The sequence below is a fragment of the Giraffa tippelskirchi genome, chromosome 1 (assembly GCF_054371585.1).
Source record: "Giraffa tippelskirchi isolate mGirTip1 chromosome 1, T2T-mGirTip1v1.2.pri, whole genome shotgun sequence".
Classification (NCBI taxonomy): domain Eukaryota; kingdom Metazoa; phylum Chordata; class Mammalia; order Artiodactyla; family Giraffidae; genus Giraffa; species Giraffa tippelskirchi.
This window is the reverse complement of record NC_137275.1, coordinates 207,484,505-207,499,182: the sequence shown is the minus strand read 5'-3', so window position 1 is coordinate 207,499,182 and position 14,678 is coordinate 207,484,505.

Sequence of the window (14,678 nt, the reverse complement as noted above, 5' to 3'; positions counted from 1 at the left end):
GTGCATTATATGGTATGGAGTGTGCTTAGTCACTCAGTTATGTCTGACTCTTTGTGACCCCATGGACTGTAGCCCACCAGCCTCCTCTGTCCGTGGGGATTCTCCAGAGGATCTTTCCAACCAAGGGTTAGAACCCAGGTCTCCAGCATTGCAGGTGGATTCTTTACCATCTGAGCCATCAAAGAAGTCCATATGAAATGAAGATACAGAATAATAAGCACAGTACTTATGCTCTGTTGCTCATCTCATGACGTTTTATAAGAGAAAATAGAGGGGAAATCCAAAAGTGATGAAAAGGCACTGTATACAAAGATGACTTTCATATTATTTTAAATACTGTGCTTACCTACCAGCAGGATTTCAAGTTTAGGAAATAAACTAAAGAAATGAAGGAGGGAAAAATACACTTGCAAAGAAATTTGATCTTTCTGGCACTAATGAGAGACATACCAAAATATAAGCAAAATGGGGAATATCTCGTGATAATTTCATTTTTTATATTTATGTCTTTGCACAGAATAGTCATTATATAGGCAAAGAATAGATGAGGTAGCATCCTTTAAAATGTGGATGTATTATAAGAAACATGGAATATTATATGTATTGTGCCATTGTGCACTGTGCTCAGTCATGTCCAACTCTTTGCTGCCCCATGGACTGTAGCCCACCAGGCTCCTCTGCCCATGAAAATTTCCAGCAAAAGTACTGGAAGACGGTGCCATTTCCTACATCAAGGGATCTTTCCAATCCAGGCATCAAACCCACATCTTTGTGTATTTCATTTAACATTTGTCATCACTATACATTTCTATAGGTTTATTGTACATACTTCTTTAGTGTTTTACTGGAAATGTGTTTCAAGTTCCAAGTAATACATTTTTGTCAATTTCTCTTTAGCCACATTTTTAGCTTTCTGTATTAATTATATTATATCCAGAAAACCAATACTTAATGTAATATGTAATGACTTACATATGAAATATGAATATTATTTATTATTAGTGTAAAACTAACATTGCATAAGTTTTCTATTTAAATCCAACTTTACATAATAGTAGTTTTGGCCTTATAACATTTCATATGTACCTTTCGGTATTCATCTTGTCAACATTTGCCCAATATTTTATGGCTAACCGGTTACTGTCATTTGTCTTTTAATTGTAAATATCTTGAATATAAAACCAAAGTGAATACAGGATTTGGAATTACGTGTTTTTTGTTGTTTTGTCGCCAAGTCTTGTCTGATTCACTTGCAACCCCATGGACTGTGACCCACCAGGCTCCTCTGTCCATGGAATTTCCCAAGCAAGAATACTTGAGTAGATCACCCTTTCCTTCTCCAGGGGATCTTCCCGACCCAGGGATTGAACCCACATCTCCTACATTGACCGGCGGATTCTTTCCCAGTGAGCCACCAGGGAAGCCTGGGGTTATGGAGACTTTGTGTCCATGTCTCAGTACTTCTAGTTCAGCAGTTATATATAGCAAATTTCTTGGAGCTTAACTTTCCTTACTTGCAAAATGGGTATAATTTCACCTCTATAATTGAGTAGTGTGGAGGTATTTGTGGTGAGATAAGTTATGAAAATATAATGTGTGCTAATTAAAATCTCTTATCATTACTATTTTTGTCCCTGAAAATATTTTTTTCTATTTTACATGTGATTCTTAATTTTTATGTTCAATATACTTTGTCTAATTCCATGTATTTCAATATGTGCAATATCTATATTGTGTTTTTGAATTTTTGGCCCATTAGTTTTAAGATCAGTTCAGTGGCTCAGTTGTGTCCGACTCTTTGTGACCCCATGGACTGTGGCACGCCAAGTCCCTGTCTATCACCAACTCCCAGAGCTTGCTCAAACTCACGTCCATCGAGTCGGTGATGCCATCCAACAGTTTCACCCTCTGTCATCCACTTTTCCTCCCACTTTCAATCTTTCCCAGAATCAAGGTCTTTTTCAAATGAGTCAATTCTTTGCATCAGGTGTCCAAAGTGTTGGAATTTCAGCTTCAGCATCAGTCCTTCCAATGAACACTCAGGATTGGTCTCCCTTAGGATGAACTGGTTGGATCTCTGTGCAGTCCAAGGGACACTCAAGAGTCTTCTCCAACACCACAGTTCAAAAGCATCAATTCCTCAGCGTTCAGTTTTCTTTATAGTCCAACTCTCACGTCTATACCTGACTACTGGAAGAACCATGGCTTTGGCTAGACAGACCTTTCTTGGCAAAATAATGTTTCTGATTTTTAATATGCTGTCTAGGTTGGTCATAGCTTCTCTTCCAAGGAGCAACAGTTTTTTTCTTTGTTTGTTTGTTTAATTTCATGGCTGCAGTCCCCATCTGCAGTGATTTTGGAGCCCAAGAAAAGAAAGTCTGTTGCTGTTTCCACTGTTTCCCAACCTATTTGCCATGAAGTGATGGCACTGGTTGCCATGATCTTAGTTTTCTGAATGTTGAGTTTTAAGCCAACTTTTTCACTCTGCTTGTTCACTTTCATCAAGAGGACCTTTAGTTCCTCTTCGCTTTCTGCCATAAAAGTGGTGTCATCTGTGTATCTGAGGTTATTGATATTTCTCCCAGCAATCTTGATTCCAGCTTGTGCTTCATCCAGCCCAGCATTTAGCATGATGTACTCTCCATATAAGTTAAGTAAATAGGTGACAATATACAGGCTTGCCGTGCTCCTTTCCCAATTGGAACCAGTCTGTTGTTTCATGTCCAGTTCTAACTGTTGCTTCTTGACATGCATACAGATTCCTCAGGAGGCAGATAAGGTGGTCTGGTATTCCCATCTCTTGAAGAATTTTTCAGTTTGTTGTAATCTACACAGTCAAAGGCTTTGGTGTTGTCAATAAAGCAGAAGTAGATTTTTTCTGGAACTCTCGTGCTTTTTCAATGTTCCAGCAGATGTTGGCAATTTGATTTCTGGTTCCTCTGCCTTTTCTAAATCGAGCTTGGACATTAGGAAGTTCATGGTTGACATACTGTTAAAACCTGCCTTGGAAAATTTTGAGCTAGTTTTTATTTATATTAGTTAGCTTAATTAGTTTTAATGTTATATACAATTATTTTTTCCTACTAACGAATAAACTGTTATAAATGCATTTAAGCTTTTCTTTATGAAAGCTGTATTTATTATACATAATGTAGCAACAGGATAATAGTATGAGAAATATAGGTTTTTTTTCTTGCCTCTTACCCTCAGTTTCTTATAATCTTTGTTCTATCATTCTACTGATAAATTTATCAAACTATTTGCTAAATTATTATTTGATTTTTAATAATATTTTTTTACTTCAATGATTTGTAAAGTATATTAATTATTACTATTTAGGCAGTTTAAATTATTTAATTGTCCATTGTCTGGCCATTTCAATGTTTTTCCAGTCACTATTTCTTCAAATTGGTTTAAAGTTTGGCTGCTCAAAGAATATCTAAGAGTAAGTTGTTTTTTTGGGGTTTTTTTTGTTTGTTTGTTTGTTTTCAGTAAAGAATCCACCTGCAGTGCAGGAGAGCCTAGTTCAATCCCTTGGTTAGGAAGATACCCTGGAGAAGGGAATGTTTACCCATTCCAGTATCTTTGCCTGGAGAATTCCATGGACAGAGGAGCTGGTGGGCTACAGTTCATGGGGTCACAAAGAGTCAGACACAACCAAGTGACTAACATTTGGCATTGTGATTTTAAGCTTTTCTGAACCCCTGAGTATGTAACACTTTTCTGATTACTTTGCAGAGGAGTGGCAAATTGAGCATAAAATTCAAAATTCTGCCTGCTTCCCACAGGTTCTCCTTCCTTTCGCATTTTCAAAATACACGTTATGTCTTTAGAACAAATCAGTTTTACTTCCTTTGGGATTTTGTTGTATTTTTTATAATGTTTTTGAACAGATTTTTTTTTTAATTTTGCTGTATTCAGGAATTTCTTTTCATTTTCAGTTAGATACTTTTCTAAATATCATAAATTTCTTCCCCTTCCCCTTTCCCTCTCCCTGCTTACTATAAATCTATTAGCATCTTAGATGTGGGTGATTTTTAAAAATCTTTCTTCTCCTTCACCACTTCCATTTTCTTTTTCTTTTTTTTTTTTGTACTATTGACCTACTCCTTACAGTCTTTTTTATTTTTTCATTTTATTTGGGCATCATGTTTTTCAACTTCCCTCAAGGCTGTATTTTATCACCCCGCTTATTTAACTTATATGTAGAGTATATCATGAGAAATGCTGGGCTGGAGGAAGCACAAGTTGGAATCAAGATTTCCGGGAGAAATATCAATAACCTCAGATATGCAGATGACACCACCCTTATGACAGAAAGTGAAGAACTAAAGAGACTCTTGAAAGTGAAAGAGGAGAGTGAAAAAGTTGGCTTAAAACTCAGCGTTCAGAAAACTAAGTCATGGCATCCGGTCCCATTATTTCATGGCAAATAGATGGGGAAACAGTGGCTGACTTTATTTTTGGGGGCTCCAAAATCACGGCAGGTGGTGATTGCAGCCATGAAATTAAAAGACACTTATGCCTTGGAAGGAAAGTTATGACCAACCCAGACAACATATTAAAAAGCAGAGACATTACTTTGTCAACAAAAGTTCATCTAGTCAAGGCTATGGTTTTTCCAGTAGTCATGTATGACTGTAAGAGTTGGACTGTAAAAAAAAGCTGAGCACCAAAGAATTGATGCTTTTGAACGGTGTTGTTGGAGGAAACTCTTGAGAGTCCCTTGGACTGCAAGGAGATCCAACCAGTCCATCCTAAAGGAAATCAGTCCTGAATAATCATTGGAAGGACGCATGTTGAAGCTGAAACTCCAATATTTTGGCCACCTGATGCAAAGAGCTGACTCGTTTGAAAAGACCCTGATGCTGGGAAAGATTGAGGGCAGGAGGAGAAGGGGACGACAAAGGATGAGATAGTTGGATGGCATCACCGACTCAATGGACATGGGTTTGGGTAGACTCCAGGAGTTGGTGATGGACAGGGAGGCCTGGCGTGCTGCGGTTCATGGGGTCACAAAGAGCTGGACACGACTGAGCGACTGAACTGAACATCTCAGTATTTCTTTACAGTGTTTGTTTAACTCTGGAAACACAGATACAATATCAACTAGAATCCTCTTGAGAATAAAATTAGAATACTCTTCTGTTCTTAAGTATTTTGTGGAATATAGCATGTAAGTAGAAAGCATACAAATCAAAAGTGTTCAGTCGATGCATTGCCTTCTAATGAACACACATATACAACCACTACCCAACAAAAGAGAAAGTTTCTAGGTAGTTTCTGTCCATGCCCAATCACTATGCTCAGCTTACTCCACAGAACAGGTTGCTCTGCTGAATTCTGTTTGATGTAGTAGTTTTGCCTGGCTTGTTTGTGTTTTAATGGAATCATGTGGTATGCAGTATAGCGTGTCTGGCTTCTTTCCCTTTTACAGGATTCATTCACATTAATGTATTTTTGGTGATTTGTCTATTTATATTATATTTTATTTTGTGAATAGAACACGCTTCATTTATGCATTCTCTGTTAGACATTTGAATTGTCTTCATTTCTTGGATATTTCAACTAATTCTGCTATGAACACATACACATTTCCCTTAGATAATATGCCTAGGAATGGAAATGATAGTAATAAGACACATATAAGTTCAAGTTTAACAGATAGTGCTAAGTAGTTTTCCAACGCAGCTATGAAATTGCATGATTAATGAGAATATTAGTTACCTAATATTAGTATAAATTGAGTATTGCATGTGAAACCAATTAAAGGAACTTGATTGTATACTTTTCATGATGGAATTATATGTGTACATGAGGTTTCCCAGGTGGAGCTATGGTAAAGAATCTGCCTGACAATGCAGGAGATACAAGAGACATGAGTTCAATCTTTGGCTCAGGAAGATTCCCTGGAGTGGATATGGCAACCCTCTCTAGTATTCTTGATGGGACATCCCATAGACAGAGAAGCCTAGCAGGTTACAGTCTTTGGAGGCATAAAGAGTTGGACACAACTGAACAACTGAGCACACAAGCAGAGGTATAGAGGGACCATGGAGTTTTCTCTTTAGAAGACTCAGAAAGATTGCAGACATGTGCTGAAAATTAATGGTGATTTTTAAAAGTCTCATTATGTCTTATGTTCTAAGCAAGGAATTCAAGTTTGGCATGTTTTTTCATCTAAAAGTTGTTCTCAGTGCACAAGAGTCAGGGGGAAGTATAAACTTATTATTTAGGTAAGTCTTCAAGAGTAGACAGTAGTAAGGTCATAAGATTTTCATGTCATAGTTGAATATAATCAATGTGAAATTGAAGAGCTACTTGAAATAAGGTACACACATGACTTAGTTTTGGAAAGCATAGTCTAGCATCTGTGTTAAGCCTATTGAAAATATGGACAAGTAAAGGCCATATAAAAATATTTGAGAGACAAGCACAGTTTTCTACATGAGATTATTAAGGTCTCAATACTCATGAAGAAGATATAAGTAGTATAAAAAGGGAAAGTCAATGAAAGCTATTTAATAATTGAATGACATTTAGTGAGAGGAAAGGTCATCTGTCAGATTCTGAGGTTGATATCTGGATGATTGGCAAACTCACTGAGATCAGAAGTAGCTAACCATAGCATTATTCTTCACGTCTTCAGTTCAGTTCAGTTCAGTTGCTCAGTTGTGTCTGACTATTTGCGACCCCATGAACAGCAGCACAACAGGCCTCCCTCTCCATCACCAACTCCCGGAGTTTTCCCAAACTCATGTCCATTGAGTCGGTGATGCCATCCAACCATCTCATCTTCTGTTGTCCCCTTCTCCTCCTGCCCTCAATCTTTCCCAGCATCAAGGTCTTTTCCAGTGAGTCAGCTCTTCACATCAGGTGCCCAAAATATTGGAGTTTCAGCTTCAACATCCGTCCTTCCAATGAACACCCAGGACTGATCTCCCTTAGGATGGACTGGTTGGATCTCCTTGCAGTCCAAGGGACTTTCAAGAGTCTTCTCCAACACCATAGTTCAAAAGCATCAATTCTTTGGCGCTCAGCTTTCTTTATAGTCCAACTTTCACATCCATACATGACCACTGGAAAAAACATAACCTTGACTATATGGACCTTTGTTGATAAAGTATTGTCTCTGCTTTTTAATATGCTCTCTAGGTTGGTCATCACTTTCCTTCCAAGGAGTAAGCGTCTTTTAATTTCATGGCTGCAGTCACCATCTGCAGTGATTTTGGAACCCCAAAAAACAAAGTCAGCCACTGTTTCCCCATCTATTTGCCATGAAGTGATGGGACTGGATGCCATGATCTTAGTTTTCTGAACGTTGAGCTTTAAGCCAACTTTTTCACTCTCCTCTTTCACTTTCATCAAGAGGCTCTTTAGTTCTTCTTCGCTTTCTGCCATAAGGGTGGTGTCATCTGCATATCTGAGGTTATTGATATTTCTCCCGGCAATCTTGATTCCAGCTTGTGCTTCTTCCAGCCCAGGGTTTCTCATGATATACTCTGCATATAAGTTAAATAAACAGGGTGACAATATACAGCCTTGACGTACTCCTTTTCCTATTTGGAACCAGTCTGTTGTTCCATGTCTAGTTCTAACTGTTGCTTCCTGACCTGCATACAGGTTTCTCAAGAGGCAGGTCAGGTGGTCTGGTATTCCCGTCTCTTTCAGAATTTTCCACAGTTTATGGTGATCATGCCTTAACATATTTTATAAATTAAGCAAACAAATAAACATCAACATAATAAAATTTTCCCTTGGGAATATTAATAAACTATAAAACCATCATGATTTATTTGTAAAACAGTATACACACACACACAGACATACCCCATGTTACTGTTATTATAATAGCCCAAAGTGTCTCCCATGTGTGCACCTGCCGCAAATACAGTAATTTTTTGCTGAAATAAAGGTCCATGGGAGTCAGAGGACACTGAGTAAGAACTCACTTGTCAGAATCCACAACTTCATTGAAATGGAATGAGATTATTAAGACACATAAAAAAATATGCAAATACCACCAGAAAACAAACAACCAAGCAACAATATTTTATTCATCAGAATGGCATTGAAGCATATAAATTATCATATGTGAAACGAATCGCCAGTCCAGGTTCGATGCATGATACAGGGTGCTTGGGGCTGGTGCACCGGGATGACCCAGAGGGATGGGATGGGGAAGGAGGTGGGAGGGGGTTTCTGGAAGGGGAACACATGTACACCCATGGTGGATTCATGTCAATGTATGGCAAAACCAATACAATATTGTAAAGTAAAAAAGAAAGAAAGAAAGAAAGAATGCAGACCCATCGTTCTTCTTACTTGGAGACAGATTTTTTCAAACTGCATCCTAACTAAATAGTTCCTCTTCCAGAAGATGAAGACATGAGTAATAATATTCAGGATGATACTTTTAGACAAGAATATAAATCTTTATATAAGTTTGTGCTTGTAACAAGACTAGATAGGGTGAATTTGGCTTTGCACTTGCTGTTTTTGGAATTTCATACACAGGGTATTTTTCTTGTCAATTTGCATATTTTGCCTTTCTATGCCAGTAATTCACTTGCCAAAATGTTGTGTTAAGCTAACTTCTATTATTGCCAGAAAACATAGAAACATAGTGAGACTTCCTTAATAGCTGGAAAGGATCTAGTTAATCACATGCATATGACAGCTGGTGGTTCATATCCTTGCGAGTGAAGTTGCGATTACACAAAGCAAATAGAAAACTTTTATCCAATGAGCTTCTTTAACTGAATTTCTAAAGTTTCTTAATCATTTGTAACTAAGTTCCAGTAGATGAGGAGATTTTAAGTGGTTAGTTTACAGATTGCTTAAAAGATTACAGAATGCTTAAAAGAAAAATGCTTTTTCACTGAAAAGCACACTAAATCACAAGCAAGGATTTTAAACCGAGTGTTAAATTACAGTTTGTGATCAGAGATGGACCCTGTGAAGTACTCTTTATATATTGGGAATAAGAATAACAAAATCATGAGCAGGAAGTCATTTCTTCCTAGAGATTTAAGAGTAGCTTTTAACCTGTCAATCAGTCAAACATATTTCATGTGCCACAGTTCAGTTTAGAAAACATAGGCTCATACACATGTACAATGCTACAGCTCTATATGGAGTATGCTTGCTTTTCCCAATACACACAAGCGTATTTATGGTAACTGTCATTTGGACTGATAAAGTATGTGCAGAAGGGAAGAAAAGGTCATTCTTGCATAAAATATCAGAAGATGTCAGTAATTTGAGAACTAATGACTTAAAGGCTTAAGAAAATATGAAGAAAACAGAGTAGTGTTCTTGTATGATTTATTTGATTCTTATCTAATGACATGTGCTCAATAAATCTTCCTTATTCCAGAATATGTGTGATGGTCCCCAGAAACTGTCCTAAGCTAAAGAGGTGGGTAAAAAACAAAAAATGTGGAGCATGAAGATTAAATAGAGTTTATTAGGATAGTAAGAAGACTTTTGAAAGTCAAAAAGTATGAAATAATACGTTCCAGATCTACTGATTTACTGTTTTGACCATCTAGAAATAAATGACCCAATATATTTCTGTCCATGAGTTTAAGAATAGTTTAATTTAGGAACTAGACATTTGTAACTTTTTACCACATAAGTCATTGGAGAATAGTATGCAATGCTTTATTTTTAGATGTATAAATGGCAAAATTTAAATAAAAAATCTGTGTCAAAGAAGGTAATTATTTAAGTATAGTAATTATTACAGTGGAATGCTATATAGCTAAACATTAACATTATATTTTTGAAAATAATGAGAAATTCATATACTAAGAGAAGAGATTAAAGAGTACATGAAAAGAGTACAAAATGGATATATTGTATTATAGCACCTGCATAAAAACATTTTTATATTTACATGTATTATGTATTATGTAAAATGTATTATTTAAAATATTAAGAATTTAAAATTATTTTTGAACAAAGACATTGTATTTAAATACTGTATAGTTTTCCACATTTTCTTTTAAATTCAGAAAATTTAATGCTCTTTTAACATAAAATTATTATATAACTTGTTAGTATAGATTTGGAAGATGTGTATCTTTATAAAAATTGGAGTATGGTATAGCTTATTGAAAGTAAAAAAAAGAACATTCCTTTGAGAAAATTTCAGGATATCACACAATATCCTTGCTGTTTTGGTCTGAACACCAGTTTTCCTTTCAGTCAGTCTCTACAGGATGCACCTAGAGATGAAGAATTTTCTCCATGTGGGACAGGTCACTTTCCTGTGTCTGGGTGCAGTGCATAGTCTTATCAGCACTTCGGTACAAGATCAGTGTAGATAGTAAAGCACATCGGAGCCTACTTTTACTTATTCACAAGAAAAACAAAATATGTTTGAAAATTAGGAAAGTGGTAATATTTGAGGTACTATTGCCTTACCTTGTTGTTGAGGAGATACTACTGCTCTGGATTTTTTAAACTGCCATAGCAATTGAAGCAGACATATTTTGAATTAGCACATTTTTGAAATGAGTGAAGTACCTATTTGACTAATTTTTGTACAGTTTGTTTATGCTTTTTTTAATAAAGGAAAGGAAGATGATTGTGTAGACTGAATTATGTAGAACTGATTATTCTTTGCTATTTACTGAATTTAATCAAAAGATTAAAGTTAAATTTGAAAGAGATCTGTCCTATTTTTTCCGCCCTATATTCATAAAACCTCTTTATATCATGAGAAAGAATTTTTAAATGTTTTTCCTCCAAAGTAAAAAATAATTTTTTCTAGATTTTCAGCTCATTTGGAACCTTATGAATCAGATGAACTAATTTTTTTTTCCTTATATGAGTAAATAAAAGGGAGTGAAAGTATCAGTAACAAGCATCAATGAAAATATGAATAACAGCCCAGGCACTGATCTAGTGGATCTGTTGCTTAAAGGCTGAAAAGTGCTAACATGAGTAAACGTCATAATGAAAGTCTTCTTCATTCACTTTACTTAATCAGTCTTGTACCTGCAACAGCAAAAGACCTAAAGCCACTTGGTAAATTCTAGATGTATTCAGTCCTGAAAGAATAACATTTATCTCTAAAAACAGATGGATTACTTAGATATTGAGTAGACACTAGTGCTGGATACTATATTAAGTGCTTTGCATAAAAACTCATTTAATTTTCCAAATGATCCTGGATATTGTATTGCCATCCCCATTTTCTAGAAGAGGAAAGGAAGGCCTAAAATTTTTAATACACTTCCAAAAAATACACAGCCTATTTATTGCAGAATTAGGAATCTAACCTAGATTTATGTGAATCCAAAGTCTATGTTCTTAATCCACCATTTATATTACTAAACTAAGACCATATGGTAAATATTATGAGCAGGTAGTCATTGTTTAGTAGAGAAATGATTAATAAAAATATTCCTTGGAAATGCTTAATTGTTTAATATTATTTACATTGAGTTCATACATGCTAGATTAATTTAATTGTATTAGCTTTCTATTTTTACCAATCTGATTAAAAGTGAGAAACTCTATGGGAAAAGAAGAATTACCTGCTCAAATTCTGAACTAAAAGGTGAGATTTTTGAAACAAAACATTGTTCTTTTAAAACACTTAGTTTTGGAGTCATTCGTTACATAAAATTTAGCACTAGAAAAGGTTTGATGCTATGAAAAAATACATATGTCTTTTACTTTGGCATCAAGTTAAGGCAGAAGGGATCTAAGAGCCTTGATGAAACTATTATGTTAAAAATAGTGAAGATTGCTTAACTGGAGGTTGGAGAAAACTGTACATTTGGTACTTTTACCAAACCAGTTTCATTTGCCCAGTGCACAGAAGGTCAAACACTGATACCTGAGGTTCTCAGCAGAGAAAAGTTACATTCACAAGGCAGCTAAGCAGAGAGAGGGGAGAACAAATATCAAGTCTGCCACTGCAAAAGCAAGGGGCTGGAGATATTTACCAGTTGGCAGGGTCCTCTGAGGCATTGGGTGCCTGGGGGAAGTCAATTGGAGATAAGAAAAAAGTGAAGTAATTGTGGTTTTGTGCAAGCACAAGGACGCCATGTGCTCCTTAATGGGAGGCATGTTCATAAAATGGCTGTGTGAGCATGTTCTGAGGGTGGAGTTTTTGACTCTCTGAAGACAAAAGGTCAATGAGCAGACACTCCAGCATCCCCAGTTAGAAAGTTGGTGGTCTTGACCAGCCTTAACAGGCTTAAGCTCAAACTGGACACAGCTTACCCCAAGTTCCTGAAAAATCACTTGGGCAAACATCTTATTATCTAGACTAGTGATGCTTGAAGAACTGTTAAGGTTTCTGCAGAAACAGTAAAGGTGAACTTGATCAGTGAATACAGATTACACTTCATTATTAAGCAAGTTATAGTTTAATGCATCTAACTGACAACTAGCCTTAATTTCAGTATCCTTGCAGAAGAGTTAATAACATTTTTGCCTGCACTATCAGGAAAATTAGAATGGTACTTATAATCTCAGATTTGGGTAAATGATTTTCTAACAAATTCTGAAATTTCCAACTGACTTCTCATTTTGCCTAGAATAAAATAAATAAAAATTAGCTATAAATATGAATACATAAGAAAAAATGAAATAAAAAATGGTATAATTTCAAAAACAGAAAGCTGACAAACAGTAAAGGAGTTTTATTAGCATTTACTAGAACATGCAAGGACAGTTCAAATATAAAGAGATTTTTGGCAATCTAGTCATCCACGGGCAGAAAGCAGACTCAAGAACCTACTTGGATGTAAACATGTGCCATTTCTTATAAAAATGGAATAAGACTCAGATAGAAGGGTCCTCACCCAATGAAAATATCTCTGAATGCTCATGGTTACTAAATAAATTGCAAACTTTAGTTTTATGTTAGTTTCATGTTATCACCTCTCTTCTGGAGAAGAGAATGGCAACCCACTCCAGTATTCTTGCCTGGACAATTCCATGGACAGAGGAGCTGATGGGCTACAATCCATGAGGTTGCAAAGAGTCAAACATGACTGAGCGATTAACACTTTTATTATCACCTCTATTAGTCTATGCTTAAAATATTTTACTACATGTAATTGTTATAAATTACATGTTTATTTTATATCTAAAACTTGTCTTAATTCTTGAAACTGACAGTTTGTATAAACAAGCTAAAAGAAAAGAAAACATTTTCCTTTAACTTTTATATAACTTTAACCCAAAGTCTTATTTATTTGAGGATTCATGATTTATACAGGATTACACAAAGATGTGTTTGAAGTCTGAATTTACAAGGGTCTCTTTCTCATTTGCCAGAGAATTGACCTTGGCTCTAGCTTGTTGTTTGGAGATTGATGTCAATAGAGAAATTAAATTAGGTTTGACTGTTTAATAATAAGTGTTACTAGAGTTTTGAGGCTATATTGATATGACCACTCATATACATTTTCCTGCAATAGAAAACATGTGTATTGCAATCACATACATGGATGTGATATAATCAGTTTTATGTAGGATGCTCCTTTTGTGTTCATTTCTGCTTCTCATATCCAGGTATTTTCTTCCAAGGTTTAAAACAGAAAGTTAATGCTTAGTTAAGCCTCCCAGTTTCCAAAACATTCTGAGAAAATGTATCCTTAGCTCTCAAAAAATGATTATTTTAGAGATATGGACTGTATTTTTTCTATTCTGATAATTATCTCTTTATATATGTGCCTATCTCTCTACCATCATATATTTTCTTTAAGTGATTGCAGTTGTGAAGTGCTTTTGCTTAAATATACAAATTGTTGCCTTCAGTCTTCTTTATGCCATCATCACAACAACCTTGTTGGGAAGACTGACAATCCTTCAATTCGAGAAATGAAGTCATTGGTAGGTTAAGCAACTTATTTGAATCCCTGTGGCTAATTATAGAAATAATTAATTTTGGTATTACCATGGTTTCATTTGGATGAAGAATAGGGTAAGGAAAATTTGAAAAATAAGTTGCTTGTTACGATCTTTTTACTAATTGAATAAGAGGCACAAATATAAGCAGGAAACAGGGAGCTCTTGGTGATGTGCTACTGAGATCTAAATGCAACCAGAACTGTGCTCAAGGCCCAGCTGTTAAAACATTGCAGTCGCTTGATCTTCTGGTATCTTGTCAGAGAGCTTTTCACTGTGAAGAAGTGTTGAAACAGCTGTGTGTATGTGTGTAATCTGTTAGTTTAGGGATAGGTTTTCTGCTGGCCAATACTGAGGCCTATGACAAAAAATTATTCTGTAAAAAATGGATGAGTGAAAAATACACAAAAGGGAGAAATGGTGAATTCTTCCAATAGTCTATAAGTTCACATTAATCTAGGGACAGCTTTTATCACAGTTTCACTTTTTTTATTACAAAACTTAATTTTTGTGTGCATATATGTGTGGCTGATTGGTTTGTTTTGGACTGATTTTATTACAAAGAAACATGTTCCTTAAACTACAACACCTTATAAAAAACAACAATAGCCAGTATTTTAGAAGAAAATCTTTAGTTTTTTAGGCTGTGGTACAATAAGAATCATCTGCCAGTATCAAATAAAATCAATTACAGCTTTTCTGACCAGAAATCTGAAAAGAAGTAAGACATGAGAAATCCAGGAAAGATCATGCTTAGTTGCATTTCCACATCAAAACCCTTTCTGGCAGAACTGGTCAGC